At 37.6% G+C, this 22,753-nt stretch overlaps 1 protein-coding gene across 5 annotated transcripts in view; it reads right to left on the bottom strand.

The window, feature by feature from the left end:
• The window catches only part of RERE (arginine-glutamic acid dipeptide repeats), a 409,781-nt gene that overhangs the window by 353,141 nt on the left and 33,887 nt on the right, over nucleotides 1-22,753 (bottom strand). For 4 of the 5 annotated variants that reach the window (XM_038537881.1, XM_038537876.1, XM_038537880.1 and 1 more), the window contains exon 2: nucleotides 3,676-3,740. The exons of the other annotated variant lie outside the window; for it this stretch is intronic. The gene's annotated coding sequence lies outside the window, so the exon portion shown is untranslated. The remainder of the gene's footprint in view (nucleotides 1-3,675; nucleotides 3,741-22,753) is intronic. 5 annotated transcript variants of the gene reach the window in all.

The raw sequence follows: 22,753 nt of genomic DNA on the forward strand, positions 1-22,753 counted from the left end.
TATTTAATTTGTTCCCACTGGTCTGTAGACAAGCAAAAAGTTAAAAATGACCACCTTTTGTGATAAAAAGAAACATGCAAGCCTCTACACCCAGCACAGTAATTTGGAGAATACAAAGTTCAAATATGAAGGCTCACCTTTTCTCTGAGTAATCCAAAAGCCTAAATATCATGGCAAGAAAGAAAGCAGCTAGCAGTGATAACAGGAAAGGCACTGTCTTCTATGCTACTACCTTTGGCAGCAGTACAGATGGACTTCAGAGACCACTGGCTATGCTTAATTTAATATGAAGCTAAATACAGTCAAAACATCTGGTGCACTACTGATGGTTATCATGATAAATTAAATCTGACATCACACACAAACCCAAATATTCTATTTATATCCTTTTCACCTAGAACACAAAGCTAAAATCTGCATTTACTTTTTCATCTCCTCTAACAGTCTTCTATTTTAGAAAAGATAGGTTTTGTGGGGTTTAATGTTTACACAATTTTAGGAAATTCTATAAGACTACAAAATTATATATATAAAATCCCAAAGGGCTCATGCAAGTGAGGGTCCCTTTAGTTTAAGCTTCATTAGCCCCATGGACAATCTGTCTCTGGGGAGCACTTAAAGCAGCATAAAGACTAAATGGTAGCCCAAGTGGCACATGGAATTGGTATGAAGAATAAAAAAATAAAAAAAAATAAAAAATAAACATAAAAAGCAAGCAGCTTAACTGACAACCTGCAGAGGAGCAAAAAAGATTTTCTGGGAAGGCACATCAGCAAAAATAAGTTCATCTATCTTAGGCTGGATTTATGACATGTGTTCATAAAATGCAAGACCCCAAATCTGTGCCAGACAACTGGAACAAAGTATTACTGTAAAGGAGAATATTAATGAAAGAACCAAATCATCAATTTTATAGCAACTATAGGACAAGGAAAAAATATAACTTTTGTGAGTATTTCATAGCAGCATTAGATAATCTCTAACAATTTGTTCTTTAAAAACGCAGAGGACCACTTGGAACTGGAATAACTACCGCCCAGACTGCTATAATCAAATTCCTGCATTTTCTATGGCATTGCTTTAAATGGTATCGGTGAAAAAAGATTTAATTCCACTGCTACAGAAAAATTAGCCTCACCCACTCTTTCAAACAAAAAGGACATAAACCCAGATTCTACATCTGAAGAAAGGATAACACTTCATATAATAAATTCAGTACAATCAAAATGAGAACCATATTTCTGTTTAACTTTTCTCATCTTGACTCAAGAGCTGTGAAAAAAAAGTTATTAAAATTAATGCATCAAAGTATCATAATTCTGTCCTTTTTATTACTGGTAATATTCTTTCTAAAATATTAGTCTGCTATGCTGTACTAGTGTATCTTTTTCAAAGTTCTCTCTGAAGATCAGAACCAGTTTAACATTAAGAGAAAAATGTACACTGAAAATAATCTCTTAAATTTCAGTGGGCTTGAATATTTAAAAATAATTCCCTTATTAGAAGCCACTTAGTTTTCTTCACTCTTGCAATGGTGAAAGATAATGAAGATACTTTTCATTCTACATAAAACACACACATACACACACACACACACACACACACACACACACAGTGTTGACAACTGGCAAATGTCAAATGTAAACATTTTCCTATTCCTGTTAAACAAAATGTATTTTATTTTAAGACTTTATTTATTTTTTTGAGAGAGAGAGAGCATGAGCAGGAGGAGCAGCAGAGAGAGGGAGCAGCAGGCTCCCAGCTCCTAAGGGAGCCTAATGTGGGGCTCGAATCCAAGACTCCAAGATCATGACCCGAGCCAAAGGCAAACGCTCAACTGACTAAGCCATCCAGGTACCCCACAAAGTGTATTTCTAATAACCACTGTCCTGTATAATTTTTCCCTAGGTTAGCAAGTTACTGCTCCAGTACTTCTTCACACTAAATAATCAATTTCTTCTAAAATTAACACTGAAGAAATTCCACTGTAAATCCTCACCCTCTACCTATCACTAAGTGAATGAACTACGTGGACTATCAAATTTAACTTTTCTGTATTACTAACCTAATATTAAATATGATGCTCCACCAAAAGGGACCAGGAGTTTATAGAATTCCCCGTAAACGGCAGCCCTGGTGGCACAGCGGTTTAGTGCCGCCTGCGGCCTGGGGTGTGATCCTGGGGACCCGGGATGGAGTCCCGCATTGGGCTTCCTGCATGGGCCTGCTTCTCCCTCTGCCTCTCTCTCGCTCTCTGAATGAATAACTAAATCTTAAAAAAAAAAAAAAAGAATTCTCCGTAAACAACAGAGGAACAAATATAAGACAATGGGAAGATGAGGAACAGGATAAGCTGGTCTCTATTTTCCCATTCTCAACTCTCCCTGGAGGTGATCAAACTCTGGAATTGGATTGAGAGAACTGACAGAAAGTGCTGATACTGACACTAAATAGCTGGACTTCAGCTTTTGCTTTCATTCTAAAGGAGTCTAACCAAAATGCCAACCATTCTCTATTTACCAAAGACACTCCTCCCCCCATCATAAAGATGGTAAATATTTAATACTCATATAAAGACACAAAATGGGATTATTCTCTCACACATCAAAGTACTACCTAAGAAGATATTTAATATAGATTGTCAAAAAAAAAAACAAATAGAAGCATGAAATCACTGAAATAATCTTCAGAAAAATTAAGAATTGATATTTTAAGGGTATAGGTGGTGTTTCTGAAAGGAAAAGCGAAAGACTTTTGCATTTTATAGGAGTTAAAACTTTTCAATTCGGAAAGCCTAGATGGCTCAGTCAGTTAAATGTCCAACTCTTGATTTCAGCTCCAGTCATGATCTCAGGGTGGTGAGCTCAAGTCCCACGTCAGGCTCCAAGCTGGGCTGGGCATAGAGTCCACTCAAGATTCTCTCTCTCTCCCCACCTCCCTCATTGGCCCCTGCCCCACCATCTGTCTTGAAAAAAAAACAAAACTCTTCAGATTAGATTCTTCCTGAGGTAAGGAAAGTAAAACCAGAATAGAGACTACAAAATTCTTTATCTTTCCTTCAGAGAAGGTGGTTTAGTATTTTTTTTTAATCAAACTTGAGATTTGGGGGCACCTGGGTGGTTCAGTGGTTGAGTGTCTGCCTTCAGCTTGGGTCATGACCCGGGGTCCTGGGACCCCATCCCACTCTGGGCTCCCTGCAGGAAGCCTGCTTCTCCCTCTGCCTGTGTGTCTGCCTCTCTCTCTGTTTCTCTCATGAATAAATAAATAAAATCTTTAAAAATAAATTGATATTTGGGTTCCAATTCTATCCCAATAACTAAGTTACTCTGCTAATTTGATTGCAGCTTGTGTATAATTATATATCCTTCAGGCTCCGCTGGAAAAGAGCCATAGGGAACTGAGAACATTACCAAATTCAGTACACTCACAACTACAAAATTCAAATGTGAAAAACAATCTTTCTGCTAACACATGGATGATAATTCTTAATTCATATTATACATTTACTGATGATCAATGCACTGTTACACTGTACAACTCTACTTGATTAAGGCCAATTTTCCATATGGGAAAAGGAAGATTTATCTGAGAAATGATTCCAAATATATTCCCCACAAATAAGGAGACTTAGGCCTATTATTTATATTACAGCGGACAAATATATATATCACTTACAATCATTTATGTCAATCACCACAGTCCAGAAAAGTCAGGCTTGGAGTAAGATGCCAAACAAAATCCTAGTTGAATGAAAAGAAAAGGTCCCGGGTCAGTAAAACAGCTTTGTTAGCATGAATCTGGAGAGTATTCGGTAGAGGTAAAAGGCAGATGGCTCCCTAATATAGAAAGCAGTGACCACCATGTGGAGTGCTGGGGTGCTGGGGGTCATCAGGGAGAGAGGCAGGAAATCCAGGAACAAATAACAAGTTGTATAGGCCTTTGGCAATAGAAGCGTGACTGTTTCTATGTTGGTTTTGAATCTACAACAATTATTCCCTTTTATTCTCTATTAACACTGACTAAAATTCTTTGCAAAAATTCAGCTGGTCTCAGTTATGCTGAGTGAAAACAAAAAACAAAAAAGTATTTTGTACAAATTCAGATTTAAAAAGAGAAACAGGAAAAATAGATAAAAACAAAAAGAGAAGTAGTGCACCCTTTAAGATCAGAAGCAGTGAAGACAGCAAGAATCTAGCATTAACGTTAGCCACTGTTTACAGAGCACTTACAAGGTTTCAAGCATCACACTCAATTATTAAATAATTCATAAACAACCCTATAAAAGGTATCACATCCCCATTTTATAGGGGAGGAAACTGAAGCACAAAGAGGTTGTAGGACTCTAACAAGGACATGTGGTGGAAGAGGTGGCAGACCAAGGAAGCAAACCCTATTTTCCTGCTCTCATGCTCAAAACCAGTATGCTGGGATGCCTCGGTGGCTCAGCAGTTGGGCATCTGCCTTCAGCTCAGGGCATGATCCCGGAATGCCTAGATCAAGTCCCGCATTGGGCTCCCTGTGTGGGGCCTGCTTCTCCCTCTGCCTCTCTCTTTCTGTGTCTCTCATGAATAGATAACATAAAATCTTAAAAAAAAAAAAAAAAAAAAATCACCAGTATGCTTTACTATCCAACCAAAACGAGAATCTAACTGAAAGAGTCCCAAAAAGAAATAAAAACTCTAAGGAACAGCCTGAGTTCTTTCAACAACACCCTCTTCTGGAGCACTCCTATCCTAAAACTGGGGGATTTGGGGGTTTTGCTATGTGACATTCTTGGTAAAGACACATGATACTAAATCCTCTGGCAATTTCATTCAATCTCAAGGCTTCAACTATAATACTTCAAATACTCAAATACTCATTCTCAGTATTTCTACCTTCAACCCTGACTTCTTCCCAGGTCTACTTAAGTACTTCCATCACCCTAAAGACAAAAATCACCCAGATTTCTCAATGAAAAGTTGTATTTCTTATCCTCTTTTCAAATCAGTCCCTCTTCTTGTGTTCCCAAATCTTTAATAGTATTTCCATCCTCCTCATTACCTATGCCTAAAAATCCCTCTTTAAAGATTATGCCTTGCTCTGACAACTGTCAAATCCACGTGGTTCTACCTCTGCAAGTCTCATACCTATCACACCCTCTGTTTCCACCACCACTTAGAAAGCTGGGCTTCCCTGGCTTTTCACCCAGTCTCCAAATCTCTGTCTTTGATCACATCTTAGAAACAGCTTTCCTAAAGCAAAACTCCAAACATGTCATTCCTGTACTAGAAAAACCTTCAAAAAAGCTCAGTTGCCACCAGATCAAATACTTCTTTCTCCATGCCACCTTGTCTAATTCCCTTTCCCTCGACAGAAGTTATTGCTTTCCCCCCTCTAAACCTGACAGCCCTTGACCTCCTGTATTTACATTACATCACATACATGCATCACCTCCTTACTGAAGGACAAGCTCCACAGCAGCAGGACCAAGGTCTGATTCATCTCAGAGTCTCCTACAGATTCTGGTGTGAATACAGTGCACATTGTAGGTATTCAATTACTTCTAAATTAACTTTCTGGATGCAACACTAGTTTTGTTAGCAACAGGACTTGTATCCATTTACTTAATTTTTTAGAAACATACAAACATATCTGTGAATTCTGGAATCATAATCATGATTTCCATCAAACCAGCTCTTTAGAAGTTTTATCTGGTTCCTAGAATAGGCAAGGAAAGGTGCTTATTTTATTTGGAGACAAAAAAAAAGTCTGTCAACTAAGTCAAGCAATATCTAATCTTCTATTCACTGAGGCCAGGAACTGTCACTTCATTGGGCGCCAGCTTTGGTAGTTCTGGATGAAGCCTCAAGGGAGCTTTCTTCTGACAGTGCACTAAATACATCAAGATGACTACTATTTAAAACATCCTTTTCATTTCCCCAAAACCTCTCTTCCAAACATCAATGTTTCTGCCCTAAGGTCTGCTCCTTTTTTGTTTCCCTATATGGCAAGGCCCTAGTGCTATGGCTTATGGAAAAACTAAATCACATAAATGAAGACAGGGAGTTTAAGATGCTTGAATATCCTGGACCATGGATTTTACATATAATTAATATCTAGCCCTGTACAGTAAAGTTACACCCTTGGGCATAGAGTAAAAGAGTAAAAAACATTATCATGGCCCCACAAACAACAAAAATCTAGGCCAAGGAAGTTGGGGTTTAGAAAGCTGAGAAGAGGGGCGCCTGGGTGGCTCAGTCCATCAAGCCTCAGACTCTTAGTTTCGGCTCCAGTCATATCAGGGTCATGGGACTGGTCCTGCTTTGGGCTCTGAGCTCAGTAGGGAGTCTGCTTGTCTCTCTCCCTCACCCTCTGCTCCTTCCCTCACTCATGCACGTGTGCTCTCTCTCTCTCTAAAATAAATGAAGAAAGAAAGAAAGAAAGAAAGAAAGAAAGAAAGAAAGAAAGAAAGAAAGAAAGAAAGAAAGAAAGAGCTAGCTGAGAAGAGGAAACATCAATCTGCGAGATTTCCCGTCTGCATACTACAGTAGTTATGGAGTAAAAAATGAAAATGGAAGACTATTTCTAGATAGTCTGACAGAGAATGATGAGTAAAGTCATCTCCGTAAAATCACAGAGAAACAAATCCAGATTCTGTTTTCACTGTTTTATACAACCTTGTAAAAGCATAAGGTATAATCTACTTTTTTAGTTCAGAAATAAGGAGTCCTTGAAAACTAAAAGGAAAAAAAAAAATCTATCCTTATAACCAGATGTTCCACGTAGTGTGAAAAATGAATATCTGGCCTATAATTCAAGAGCTAAAGGCAGAACTAGGTCACCAGTTGACCGAATATATTTATTCCCATGCAAAAAGCTACCTAAAGGTCAGACCTCTGCCACCTGCTGCAGTGCACCAGTCCTCAGAGGTTGTTACCCTGTGCTCCAGGCTTCTAATCAACTCGTGCTTCCCAGTTTCCAGCTTCCCTTCCCCTTATCTTAGCTCTTCCTCTTCCAGGTCAAAAAGCACCCCAGGGCAGACAGGGAACAGCCACTGGAGGGCAGATTGAGCACAGGTTTCGCCTGGCCTCTGTCTAAGCAGAGCAAGAGCTACACACCACTCTTTCTATGATCCTACTCTCTTGTCATCTGTAAAACCATGACGGAAAGCAAGGCATGCACAATAATCATGCAACTGCCTTGGGTCCAATTAGAATTCCAAAACAATTTTAGGGGACGCCTGGGGCTCAGCAATTGAGTGTCTGCCTTCAGCTCAGGGTGTGATCCTGGGATCCAGGATCGAGTCCCACATCGGGCTCCTTGCAGGGAGCCTGCTTCTCCCTCTGCCTATGTCTCTGCCTCTCTCTCTGTGCCTCTCATGAATAAATAAAATCTTAAGAAAAGAAAAAGCATGTCCACACAAAAATTTGTACATCAATGTTCACAGCAGCTTTTTAACAACCTAAAACTGGGGCCAATCCAAATGTCCCTCAATTAATGTATGAATAAATAAAAGGTACTGTTATCCATACAATGGACAATTACTTGACAATAAAAAGGCATAAAGTACTAATGTTTATATAACGAGGATGAGCCTTGAAAACATCATGCTGGGATCCCTGGGTGGCGCAGTGGTTTGGCGCCTGCCTTTGGCCCAGGGCGTGATCCTGGAGACCCAGGATCGGGTCCCACGTCGGGCTCCCTGCGTGGAGCCTGCTTCTCCCTCTGCCTGTGTCTCTGCCAGTCTCTCTCTCTCTCTCTCTCTCTTTGTGTGACTATCATGAATAAATAAATAAAATCTTAAAAAAAAAAAAAAGAAAGAAAACATCATGCTAAGTTAAAGCACTCATAAAAGAGAGCATGATTCCATTTTTTACAGAATGTTCTGAATAGGCAAATCCAGAGAGACAAAAGTAGATGAGTAGTTGCTCACAGCTGGGGGATGGGTGGGGACGAAATGGGGAGTGACTGCCAATGAGTAGAGCGTTTCTTCTGGAGGTGATTAAATGTCTTAAAAATGATTACAGTGATGGCTGCACAACTCTGTGAACATACTAAAAATAACTAAATTGTACATTTTACTGTTTTTAAGATTTTATTTATTTGAGAGAGAGAGAAAGAGAGCACGAGCAGGGGGAGGAGCAGAGGAAGGGGAACAGGTCGACTCTCCGAGCTCAGAGCCCAGCTCAGCATGGAGTCCCCTGCAGGGCTTGATCCCAGAACCCTGAGATCATGAACTGAGCTGAAATCAACAGTCGGACAATTAATGGATGGAGCCACCCACGCGTCCCTAAATTATACCTTTCAAATGAACAGTACAGTATACAAATTCTATCTCTATAAGGCTATTATAAATTAAAAGATCAGAAGGACTACAGCGAAGAACACACTGGAAGGGCACAGAATCTGAACAGGCGCACTGGCATCAAAATTGAAACTCAGGAGAGAGATGGTGGCCTGAACCAGAGTAATGAGATCAGGAAGAGAAAGGGGAAAAGGAAACAGTACTTGGACATAGAAGGGGGTGTGGGTGTCCACGATCTGCAGAGTTGCTGGCTTAGACAACTGAGAAGCATTTATGAAAACAGGAAAACAAAAACAAAACATGTTTGGGTGAAGGGAAATTCACTGTATTTTTAAGTTTAATTGTATTTACAGAAGTCACATTAAGTACTTAGAAAATGTTTTATTTCAAGAGTTTGTTAGCTTTCCCAGTCAGGCATTTACTTATTCAATTTTTTAATGCAACTTAATGTTAGTTGTATTTATATATGGAACTGGATATTTAAAGGGAATTAAGTCTGCTCAACTTGCATTAATCAACATACATCAAAGTCTATCCTAGAAATCATTTATCTTATATTTTTATAAAAAATGTACTGGATACATAAACAGACTAATAAGATTTATAAATTAATTTAGGGCTTAAGAAAAACTGGATTTTACACTTTCTAACTTTAATACATTGACTTAATTCTGAACACCAGTAACTGTAAGTAGTTGGATATCACTGACATGTAGCATTAGTGGCTAGAAACTGAGAAGCTCCAATTTGATGGCTTCTATTTTCTTTATAAAACAGGAAGTGAGGTCATCTGTGTAAGACATGGAAAGGAAGGATGGGTGGCGGAAGAAAGGGGAACGAGAACCTACTAGGCCTAATGAATAGTTCAAATAAAAATGATAGCAAAATAACAAGCAAACAGGATATACAGAAGGACCAGCTGGAACAATCACAGGCTTGTTTGGAGTGTGGAGAACACAACCTCACAGAGGCACCCATCAGTCAAATGACGCCTTTTCTTCACTTAGTCTGCATGACTTTCTCCCAAATGTTATATGCACTTGGTTTTTCTGAGGTATAAACAGAATATGTTTCTAGAATTATTTTCAGCCATAATATAAAGATAGAAATAACCAAAAGGAAAATCTATTTACATAACATACTTAAGAGGAATACTTCTGTGCTCTAATCCTGACCACGGCAAAAAACTATTTCTAGTAAATAAGTGTAAAACACAGTATCTCTTCTAGAAAATAATAAAAAACGTCGTTTACTCATTATACTTTAGTATCATTTCTGTGCCTCTTTTTTTTCCTTGACTCCTAAGTTAAGATCCTATACCAGTGCTGTCCAAACAGAACTTTAAGCAATGTTTAAAATATCCTGTTTCCACACCACCCAGGACAGCAACTACTATGGACAAGTGACTACCGAACATTTTAAATGTGGTTAATGTGAATGAAGAACTTAATTTTTAATTTTAATTAACTTAAAATTTAAGTAGCTGCATGAGGCTAATGATTACCATAAAGGACAATGCACTAGAGTTGTTGTTTTTTCTTTTTCTTTCCCTTTTTTTTTTTTTAAGATTTTATTTATGTACTCATGAGAGACACAGAGAGGCAGAGACACAGGCAGAGGGAAAAGCAGGCTCCCCATCAGGAGCCCGATACGGGACTCCATCCTTGAATCCCAGGATCATGTCCTGAGCCGAAGGCAGATGCTTAACTGCTGAGCCACCTAGGCGTTCCTAGAGTTTTCTCTTAAAGAAAATGAAGACATTTATGAGCAAGCTAAGTGAACACTCTTACCTCAGAAGACTACTGTAAAGATTAAATAAGATTTTGTTGCAAGGTACAGTATATAACATATAGTGGGTTATGTGCTGATTTTTTAAAACTATAATTGGGGCAGCCCCAATGGCTCAGCGGTTTAGCACCGGCTTCGGCCCAGGGCATGATCCTGTCCCCGGATCCAGTCCCGCATCGGGTTCCCCACATGGAGCCTGCTTCTCCCTCTGCTTGTGTCTCTGCCTCTCTCTCTGTCTCTCTCATGAATAAATAAAAATATTTATAAATAAATAAATAAACAAACATACAATTGACTCAATCAGTTTAGAGTCCAACCCTTGATTTCTGCTCAGGTCATATCAGACCCATAATATTAAGCCCCATGTTGGGCTCCACGCTCAGCATAGAGTCTGCTTAGGATTCTCTCTCCCGCTCCCTCTGCCCGCCCCCCTCATTCTGTCAAACAAATAAATCAATAAAATCTTTTAGAATAAGTAAATAAATAATAAAAATACAATTGACTAGAAGGGCCATTTCCCCACAGATTATGGATAATTAGGGCTTTACTTTTCATTAACACAAAATTCAAAATCCACTGCTAGTATCATTCAATGTTTTGGTCAAATGTAGACCTAAGAGGAAATGTCACCTAAAGATTAAGAGCACAGGCTTGGAAAGCAGACAGCCTCGGCTGATTTGCAGCCCCACTACTTATTAGCCAAGTGCTCAGTTTTCTCATCTGCAGAAATAACAGGACCTTAAGAATGAGAGAAGGATTACATTGATGTGTAACAGTACAATGGCACACTGCAAGCACTCAATAAATGCTGGATTTTTTTTTCTTTTTTTTTTAAATGCTGGGTTTTAAAAAGCTGTGGCTGATGTACTTACTGCCCATAGGAATGTAAACTGGTACAACCTTTTTGGAGGCTAATTTAACAATTTCTATTAAAATTCAAAATGCACCTAATTTTTGACTAATTCCACTTTTAGGAATTTATCCTATAAAAATACTCATATTGCCAAGGATGATAACTACATACTGTTCACAATAAGAAAAATCAGACAAAACCCTAAATACCCACCAAGAGGGAACTAGCTAAATTACAACATTAACATGCCATACTCTGCAATATAATTATTAAAAATTGATAGGCTATGTGTGTACCAATATGGAAAAATGTTCAGAATTTGTCATTAAGTGAAAAAAGTAAATTACAATACAGTATGTAGAGCATAACACTTTCTATTAATTTAAACAGACATTGGGATGCCTGAGTGGCTCGGTGGTTGGGTGTCTGCCTTCGGCTTAGGGCATGATCCTGGGGTCCCGGGATCAAGTCCCATGTCAGGCTCCCTGCATGGAGCCTGCTTCTCCCTCTGCCTGTGTTTCTGCCTCTCTCTCGATGTTTCTCATGAATAAATAAATAAAACCTTTAAAAAATAAATAAATTAAACAGATGCAAAAGGTTTATAGTATGTTTTTATAGAAAAAGTTAGAAATAAAGATATACTAACCTACTATCATCTTAGAAGCCAGAACTATTAGAGACTTATTTGCTAAATTATACATTTCTATATATATAATTAGCACATATACTTTTTCTAAAGGTTTTATTTGAGAGAGAAGGAGAGAGAGGGAGAGCAAGCACCAGTGGAGGGAGAGACAGAGACAGGAGGAGAAGCAGGCCCAACACAGAGCTCAATCCCAGGACCCCGGGATCATGACCTGAACTGAAGGGGACACTTAACAGACTAAGCCACCTAGGCACCCCTACAATTAGCATATATATTTTTATTCTAAGAAAAAAGATGACAGTAGGAAGCTTTTTAAAATAAGGTTTACAAAGACCTGAGTATTGTGAGAAATTGTTTATGTTGCAAATGCTGTTTTTAGGAAAAGATACAAAACTGTATGTATAAAAATGTGATCCCAATTTTCTGATACTATGACTAGAAAAAGAGATTGAAAGAAAAGATATCAAAATGCAAACAGCTGTCATCTCTATAAATTTCAGGAAGGTGGGATCCCTGGGTGGCTTAGCGGTTTAGTGCCTGCCTTTGGCCCTGGGCATGATCCTGGAGTCCTGGGATCAAGTCCCACATCAGGCTCCCTGCATGGAGCCTGCTTCTCCCTCTGCCTGTCTCTGCCCTCTCTCTCTCTCTCTGTCTCTCTCATGAATAAATAAATAAAATCTTTAAAAAATAATAAAAATAAATAAATTTCAGGAAGGTGAAGGCTTCAACTGTTTTATATTAAAATAAAAACACTCAGTAACAAATATTTTAATTAAAAAATACTTCTAGAAATGTACAACAATGTAACAATAGTTAACAATGCTTTCTTATTTATTTGAAATTTGCTAATAAGAAGGTTAGATCCTAAGTGTTCTTGCCACAGATCAACAACAATAAAAGTGGTAACTATTTGAGGTGATGGATATGCTAATTAGCTTCAATGTGGTGATGATTTCACAATGTACATGTATATCAAATCAATCATTTGAATATATACAATTCTTAGTTGTCAACTCTAACTTCCTCTCTCTCTCCCTGTCTCTCTGTGTACATGGTATAATTTTTTCATATATAACCTACTTCTACATTGGAATGAAACCTACTGCTGCTTCAAATAATTTGTTCCTGGGACACCTGGGTGGCTCAGTTGGTTAAGCATCCAACTCTTGGTTTCAGCTCAGGTCACAATCTCTGGGTTGTGGAAATGAACCCCATGTCAGGCTCTATGCTCAGCATGGAATCTGTTTGAGATTCTCTCTCACTCTCCTTCTGCCCTTCACTCTCTCTCTCTCAAAAAATTAAGCTTTAAAAAAATATATTTTATTCCTGATATATGATACTGTTTTACCATATCCTCTTGAAGCATCATTAAAAATATAATTTTACAAAATACACTTGAAATTCCATCAAGGAATCACATACCTAACTCAGATCTATTTATACTGAATAAGCGAACATCTGGTCTGCATATTGAATATAATACCAAATAAATTTTTAAAAAAGATTTTACTGACTGAATTTTTTTTAAAGTTTAAAAAATTGTTAAACTTCAAAAATGTCAGTACTGCTTGACATCTCAGTTTAAAGATCTTCAAGTCAAACATCTGTCTAAACAGAGATGTCTAAGAAATATTCCATTCTTTGAAATGCTATAGCTATAATATGAAATTACATTAAATCATCTCCAGATGGCACATCTTTCATAACAAGTCTCATCCAAAGAAAGCAGTTACTGAATGTAAGTTGCCATTTTTCTGCAACTCACTATTAACTGGAGGCAGAAGAAAGAATACCGTCACTATGAAAGTATAAGCAGAGCATCACAGAATTTCTAACACATTAAATGATGTCCCATTCACATTTTACTTTTATGAATCAAATTTTTCATGTTTTTAAATTTTTTCATGAAGTATTTAAAACACACAGACAAGTTTTAGAAAATATAAGGGACACCTTGTACTTACCAGCCAGATTTAACAATGTTATTATTTTGCTGGATAGATGCTTCAGCTCTTTTCTCCTCATGCAATTAATAAAATATAACAGATATGTTAGATCCTCTCTTTTTAATATTTAAAAAGGAGGAATTAGAGATGACCAAGTTTCAGAGCTTCTGGATTTCTAAAATATCTATAATAACACATTTGTATCATCTTGGCTAAACACCACTTCAATGTGCAAATTTAGCCTGCAGAGAAAAGATATTATTGTTATGTGAACCTGTCCATACAAATAACCATTAAAATAAAAAAATATTAAAGATATCCTCAGAAAGACTATGAAATACATCTTTGCTGTTACCTATATTATTAGCATTTTGGTTCTCATTTTATTTCTAAGTGATTCCTTAGATCTGCACTGTCCGACAGAGTGGACACTAGCCACATGTGGCTATTGAGCTTTTGCAATGTGTTAATACACACTGAGACAGACGTGTAAAGTACACACTGGATTTTAAATACTTAGTATGAAAAATAATGTAAAAAACTCATCAATAATTTTTGTTATTTACATGCTGAAATAATATTTTGAACATACTGAGTTAAATAAAATATAATTAATTTCACCCCTTTTACCTTTTTTTTTTTTTTTTTTACTGTGGGTACTAGAAAATGTAAATATGTGACTCATGGTTAAAGCTCACATTATAATTTCTACTGCACAGTACTGTCCTAGATACATCAAAGTAGCACCAAAATAAGAACCACAATTTCAGAATCAAGAAAAACACAGAATGGCTTAAATGGTCAAAATGTTAGAGATGTGGCTGTTACCTAGGTGATTCAGAGGGAAGAATACTATTTAGGGAAAAGCAGGACTCCCAGATTATGCTTCTACATCACAAGAACACCCCAGATAAACTCTGTTTCATTTCATTTTATTCATGTTTATCTGGTAAACTACTCTCCTAAAAAAGTCAATTCTTTAGTAATTGAAGTAGTCTGAAAACAGATATAATACAATGTATTCATTTAACAATTTTTATTAACTAGGACTAGGGATACAGTGGTGAATATGAAGTCATGTACAAACAATGAACACGTTAACAAGTAAAAAAAACTCATTTCAGAGAAGTGCTTTGAACAAGTCATGTGAAAACTCAGCAGTCTTTCCAGTCCAATCCTACTTTAGAATCAGCTTTTAGGACTCCTGGATGCTGTAGTCACTGAGATGTGTTTTAGAGGTGATAAATTAGTTATTTCAGTGTGTTCATACTGCAAGATCATTTTCTGTGTAAATATTTTCAATCAAAGCATTCTGCAAAACACATGTACTGTTCCCAACAACATCACACAAGAAAATGCAAGGCAATTTATGTCATTGTCATGATTTTCGTAACACATAAACGTCCAATTTGGCTTTTAATGCTTAATTAAGGAAAAAAAGTCAGTGATTATTTACCCTTTTTCACTGAAGGAAGGCAAAGGAGAATATCTAACTGCAAACCTGGGCAAAATGAATTCCATATTGTTAAGTCATCCAGCATCTAATATTAATATTCTGGTCCAGGAAATGGCACAGAGAACCAAGCTGACATGGTCAACTTCCTCTACCACAAAAAAAAAAAAAAATTAATTAAAAAATAAAAAACCAATCCCGAGAGTTCATAGTACAAATAAAATGTTAACGTGTGCGGCCATAACTACACGTAGCCAGTTGAATTGGCCTCCATAAATTATATGGTCAGAGGTTAAAAACCATCCTTCACTACTGTCAACTCTAGCACATCAATGCACCAAAACACAATGCAACCGTCATAAACCATATTAATTTAAAGACACGAAACACAATTAGGTAAGCAAAACAGTGGATGTTTGAAATGCTCAATAACAATTGGATTCAGTCAGCAAAGTATAGCAGATTCTTAGAACACTACGTAGTTATTAAAAATAATCCTGACGGGCACCTAAGTGGTACAGTCAGTTGAGCAGCGAGCGGACTCTTGGATTTGGCTCAGGTCATGATCTCAGGGTTGTGAGATCAAGCCTCACATCATGCTCTGTGCTCAATGCAGAGTATGCTTGAGACTCTTTCCCATTCCTTCTGCCCCTCTCACTGTGCTTACACTCTCTCACTCTCTAAAATACATAAATTTTTAAAAGATAGTAATAATGATAATCCTAACAGTATATTAATTGACAATAAATGACATGAAATACTCATATATTGGGATGCCTGGGTGGCTCAGCAGTTGGGTGCCTGCCTTCAGCCCAGGGTGTGATCCTGGAGTCCCAGGATCAAGTCCCACATTGGGCTCTCTGCATGGAGCCTGCTTCTCTCTCTCTCTCTCACTCTCTCTGTGTCTCTCATGAATAAATAAAATAAAATTTAAAATCTCATATTTAACTGAATATGCAGTAATTGCAGTAATTACTGAATATGCAGTAATCTAATGTGGGGTGCCTAGCTGGCTCATTTGATGGAGTGCCTGATTTCAAGGATATAAGTTTGAGCCCCACACTGGGTGTAGAGAATACTTAAAACACACACACACACACACACACACACACAAATGTGATAACTATTTTTGTGTATTAGATGTTTTACTTCTTTATTTAAATTCAATGAATTAACATCAGTGTATCACTGGTTTCAGAGGCAATACCTTTTTTTTTTTTTTTAAGTAATCTCTATGGTGGTCATGGAGCCCAACATGGGGCTTGAACTCACCTGAGCTGAAATCAAGAGTCAGATGTTTAACAGACTGAGCCACCCAAGCACCCCACTTAAAATGTGTTTCTATTGCCTATAGCAAAAAAGTCTGGAATAGATTGCAAATAGCTAACATTAGTTATCTACAGATGTTGTTTTAGTTTCTTCCTTTTAACCCTATTTTCTGACACTCATACAATGAATCTATCATTTGATATTGTAAAGAAAACATAAAACCTATTTCTAAAGCAAGTTAGTTACAAAACAGTATATACATATGATATCCATGATATTCAAAGATGATATAAAAAGAAATGGGAATCATACAAAAATGCCACAAAATGTGAGAATGATCTCTCAGAGGTCCTTCCCTTTAAGTCCCATAAAGACTTATGAAAGTCTTTACACCATCTGCTCTTAGTCTTCCTTCCCACCTGGTCCTACACCACAATCAGGGTGAGGGCAACAAGAAGGTGCCCATCTGACAATCAGCTGTAACAACCAGCTTTCTAGGTACCTCACTTCCAGTGACCTCGACCTTCCCTCCACTGAAACCACCGACTTGCACAACTGTAACTTGCTCCATCTCTGAAACCATCAGATCACAGGAATTCACCAAACTTACCCTCTGACCACTTGAATACATTTGTCCTCCTGCCTTAACAGAACTTTTCCTCCTTTGATCCTGTTTTCTGTCAGCATCTTTCAGGTTTCACCTCTACTCACTCTGGTTTATACTCATTGCCTCTAGGAATTTCCTATTTCTCCCTTCATTTTGGTACACTATTTAAAAATTATACCCAAGGGGCACCTGGGTGGCTCAATCAGTTAAGCATCTGCCTTTGGCTCAGGTCATGATCTCAGGGTCCTGGAATAGAGTCCTGAGTCAGGCTTCTTGCTCAGTAGGGAATCTGCTTCTCCTTCTCTCTCTACCCCTCCCTGCCACTCATGCTCTCTCTAGCTCTCTCTCAAATAAATAAAATCTTTTTAAAAAAATTATACTTGGGCGGCCCAGGTGGCTCAGCAGTTTAGTGCCACCTTGGGCCCAAGGCGTGAGCCTGGAGACCCGGGATCGAGTCCCACATCGGGCTTCCTGCATGGAGCTTGCTTCTCCCTCTGCCTGTGTTTCTGCACCTCTGTGTGTGTGTGTGTGTGTGTGTGTGTGTGTGTGTGTGTGTGTGTCTCATGAATAAATGAATAAAATCTTTAAAAAAATAAAAATAAAAAAATTATACTCAATCTAACTTACTTCAGTGACCCCTCCAAAAAAAAAAAAATCAACCCAGAATTATGATTCCATTATATAGAGGAGAATCATGCTCCACCTCATCTGCTCAAGGAGATAATCTGAGAATTATTCAAGTATTGCCATGTACTTTAACTTCTGAACAATCCAACTCTCATCTGCTTTTCCTCAGAATTACTACATTGTTGTAGCAGAGAATTCAATCATGTGAACTCTCTTATTCTCATACCTACCCTCATAATGCTCACCTCTTCTCCCTAATTCTTTTTAAATCTTTCACACATCTGTATTTTCTAGCACCTAGCCTCAAATATTCATGGTAGGTGTTCAATAAGCCTTGGAATATTGACCTGTCTCATCACTTACACTCTGTACATATTAACTCTCCTAATTCTTGTAGCAAAATAGATACTATTAAAAGAAAAAAAAAATAGATACTATTATTATTCCTATTTGATAGATGATGGAAACTGAGGCTCAGAATAGTGAAATACCTTCCTCACTAACATAAAGCTACTATTAGCAGAACTGAGATTTGAACCCAGGCATCTGGCTTCCAATTCTGTGCTCTCCACCACCAGGTCACACTGCCTCTCAAACCAATGTTCAACTTTTATTTGACTGAGAAATCTTTCAATTGAAAATATGATTAATAATTTCAACATACAACTTAAGTAACATAGATTGGTACATAGTTTTCATATGACTATAATAATCCCAAAGTTCTTGGTGTCTGCTTATCATTTGAAATACAATGCATCCTTTCTATTTTCTTTTTTTTTTTTTCCTTTCTATTTTCAACAAACCATTTCTTTTCTCTTTTTTAAGATTATATTTATTTACGAGAGACAGGAAAAAGAATGGGGTGAGAGCTGGGGGAGGAGCAGGGGAGACAAACAGACTAGCAGAGCCTGACACAGGGCCTCATCTCAGGACTTTGAGATCACGGACCTGAGCAAAAACCAAGAGTCGGACGCTCAACTGACTGAGCTACCCAGGCGCCCACAACAAACCATTTCTTACACAAATTACCTAAATTGACTCCACTTTAAATGCTCAGTAATGGGCAGCCCGGGTGGCTCAGCGGTTTAGCACCACCTTCAGCCCAGGGCCTAATCCTGGAGACCCAGGATCCCTGTATGGAGCCTGCTTCTCCCTCTGCCTGTGTCTCTGCTTCTCACTCTCACTCTGTGTCTCTCATGAATAAAAATTAAAACTTTAAAAAAATAAAAAATACAAATAAATAAATAAATGCTCAGTAACTTTCAGGGAACCTGGGTGGCTCAGTTAGTTAAGCAATTGACTCTTGATTTTGGCTCAGGTCTTGATCCCAGGGTCATGGGATAGAGCCAGGTGTGGGGCTCCCTGCTAGCAGGGAATCTGCTTGGGATTCTCTCTCTCCCTCTGACCCTCCCCCAGCTTAAGTGCAAAGCTCCTTCTCAAATAAATAAATACAAACTTAAAAAAAAAAATAAATGCTCAGTAACTTTAAATTTTTTACTTCACCTTAAGTTATCAGCTACTCTCTCCCCCCAAAATGGTCTCATTTTAAGTATGTATATTACATACTTAAAAAATAAGTTTTCCAGGCACCTGGGTGGCTCAGTCAGTTAGGCATCTGCCTTCAACTTGGGTCATGATCCCAGAGTCCTAGGGTCAAGCCCTGCATCGGGGTCCCTGCTTGGTGGAGAGCCTGCTTCTCCCTCTACCTCTGCCACTCTCTCTACTTGTGCTCTCTCACAATCTTGGTCAAATAAAGAAATAAAATCCTTAAAAAAAAGAAAAATTTTTTTTCCTTTCCCCTCTCTACATACCATCAATATTTGACCTTCCACTTAAGTATGCTCTTTTACTGAATGTTAAAATAACATCAAAGTCAAAAATTAGAACTACTTATTCTGAGTGAAGCCAATAAGCACTTCAACCTCTGAAGGAATTCTAACTGGAGCAAGAAAGAAAGTTATCAATATTTTATCTGCTAACATTTACACCGTAACCTACTTAAAACAGTAAGTTATATGGCTGTTTCAATTTCTGGAAGGCATTGGCTTATCTAAGAAATCCAGATTTTCTCCTTGCCCTCCTAGAAAAAAACATATTATCCCATGTCAATGAATATTTTTTATGTTTTATAGCGTTAAAATTTAATAATGGAACTAACTGTGAAAGGAAGGAGAAAAAAAGAAGGGAAAATGGACAGGAGGAAGGAGGGGAGTAAGGAGAATACAAGAGGGGAAGGGGAGGAGAGTCTGAGAGGAGAAAGAGAAGGAGGAGGAAAGGAGGGGTGGCAGTACCTGGGCTTGTTGGGGAAGATCAGCTTGCAATCCTTGCATTGGTGAGGGATGGGGACGAGGTTGGAGATGCAGGGGAGGGAAGGGGAGGAGACCTAGCTTAGGTTCAACTTTTAGAACTTCTTGAAGGAAAATATCAATAAAATGGGAAAATAGAAGAGAATGTTTTATTTTCTAAATGAAATTAAAGAAAAATATAGTTTCAGACAGATCATTCTAAAACTTAAAAAGTTATATTAAGGAAAGGTGTATGGCATAGTAGAAAAACTTCAACTAGCAAGACCTAAGACCTTAGTTTGAACCCCAAACCTGATATCATTAGAAGCGAGTCCTCTCTGAATCTCCATTTCCTTCCTTAGAAATCTTCCTTAGAAATACCATTACTGGTATCAGTAATGATACCACCTCTCTTGAAGAATGGATAATTAGAAGTAGTTATATTCAATATACTAAGCAAATAGGAAAGAACTGATTCACCTCAAGTATGAACCATTAAATAAAATTTGCTTTATGACTATACATGAGACAGCAAAACGCTTCTTATGGCATCACCCTGCACAGACCTATCTTATAGTCTCTCTGTTGTAGTCAGCTACAGAAAGTGGTTTCTTGATGTGGAAGAGGTCAACCACTTTCTTTCAATCTGAGATTTGGTTATAATATTGTAAAGAGGTCTTTCTGTATTACTAAACCTAGGCACACTTCATTGACTCAAAGTTCAAACTGGACATCTCAAGAGTGAACTGGATCACATCTAAGGCAGTACACCCAAGTCCCTAACAGATTTCCAAAAGTCCAAGAAAGCAAAAAGGTGGGAGAATCACACAAAGCAAGGCATGAGAAATTACTAGCCAGCTTTGCAATGTGAAAATTTGACTTTACTATAGCTCTCATCTGTTAAACTTACAATAAATACATTGACTGAAAAATTTCTCAGCCATGCCAAAAGTCACAAGACCTGTTTATACATTTTAGCTAATTAGTGAAAAAAAAGCAATTAAACAAGTTAATTATCAAGAATTGATGATACTTAAAACACTTCTTTTAGAGGTCCCCATTTATTTTAATTTTTAAAAACACTTGAGTGTAAGGGGGCAAACACTATACATTTTAATCAAACAAATACTTTAGATGACTTCATTTTTTACATAGTTTTTTTAAAGTGTGTTCAGAAATGCAGTTATTGAACAATTTTATCTGTAATAAAACAAGAACTCATTCATACTCTACACTAATTGTAAATGCAAGAAGATACTAATCTGTTATAAAGTCCAAGAGAACAAAGATTATTTTTTTCAACTTATTCATTACCAAATCCTCAGTGTCTAAAACAGTGACACTCAATATTTACTGAATGGAAAAAAAAAATCCATACAGTGTTACTTACAATAATAAAAAATAAAAAAAATAAAAAATAAATAAAATAAAAATAAAAAATAAAAAATAAAATTTAGGAAGTGTTATGTACTCATTATAATGATAAAAATTATGTTATTGCATGGAAGTAATTATACTTTTTAAAGTAACCCATTCATTTTTTAAAGCATTAACCATTTGGAAAATTGAGTTCTAACATCAGCTGGGTCACTAATTTGACTTGTGCCTTGGGGTAAATGATAATCTACCTGGGCTCCAGTACCTTCATGTGTGTATTGCTCTTCAGCCCTAGTCCATTCTTGGGTAGAGATTATAGGGAGAATATACTTAAACTGTATCAAAGCAAACAGAATCTGCACTATCCAACTGGACTAGATCCTTAGCGATATACTCTTCAAGCCACACTGACTCAGAATCATCTATTTTAACTCTAGGGCCCCAAAGGCATACTTGAACCACTCTACAAAAAAACAGAGCCAGTAATTTAGGTCACACAATCCAACAGAACAATGCCATCCAGGGTACCAACATATCGAGCCCTACTGTCAAAGGAACTAGAAAATAAAGTACAGGTGGAGAGGGAACAATTTCACCTGCTGGAAATAAAGCCATCCAACAGCTTGTACACAGTGGAAAAGGATGTTCACTAATCTGCTGGAAGAAAAGCAGCTGTTCTCAAATCCTGAAGACAGGAATCCTCATTTCTTGTGGTCTAATTACTAGGCCATGCAAACTTTTTATATAAAACAGAAATCTTACGGGAGGAAGTAAGGATGCTGTCCCATGGTCTTACTGACAAGCTAAATACCAAGAGTTTCTGAATTGCAGGTTCACAGACAAGCTAAAGACCAAGAGTTTCTAAACTGCATGGGACCCATTAATCCCATGAAATTAAACAAAATTTTGAGGTAGTAAAGATACTTCTGTACTGTTACACCTGGGTGGCTTAGTCGGTTAAGCATCTGACTCTTGATTTCAGCTCTTGATCTCAGAGTCCTGAATTCAAGCCCCATGTATAGCTCATGTATAGCTTAACACTCGGCATGGAGCCTACTTTACAAAAAAAAAAAAAAAATTTTTAAAGCCAACTATCTAGAGCCCTTTTTTGCTTTTCTCCTTTACAGCAAATATCCTCCAAAAAGGTACTACCTTCATTCTCTCAAATGCTTTCATTTTCTCTTAAACCCACTCCAATAAGGATTTTGACCCAAACACTCCACTGAAATTAATCTTGTCAAGTTCACCTCTGATCTGAATATTGCTAAATCCAATGATCAATTCTCCATCCTAAACTGACTCGATTTAGTAGATTGTTTTTTTTAACAGTTTCTCCCTTTTTCTTACTTGGCTTCCAAGATGCCATCTTGGTTTTCACTTTATGCTGATCTCTTCTAAGCAGTTTTTGTTGCTGATTGTTCTTCTCTCAGACTTTTTAATGTCCTGAGGGGTTTAGTTCTTGGACCTTTTTTCTCTATTCCTGTTGTGAACTCTTCCAATTTCCCAGCTTTAACTACATTTGCCAAGAACTACAACTACAGGGCAGCCTGGGTGGCTCAGGGGTTTAGCGCCGCCTTCGGCCCAGGGCGTGATCCTAGAGACCTGGGATCGAGTC

This window comes from Canis lupus, chromosome 5, assembly GCF_011100685.1.
Source record: "Canis lupus familiaris isolate Mischka breed German Shepherd chromosome 5, alternate assembly UU_Cfam_GSD_1.0, whole genome shotgun sequence".
Lineage (NCBI taxonomy): Eukaryota > Metazoa > Chordata > Mammalia > Carnivora > Canidae > Canis > Canis lupus.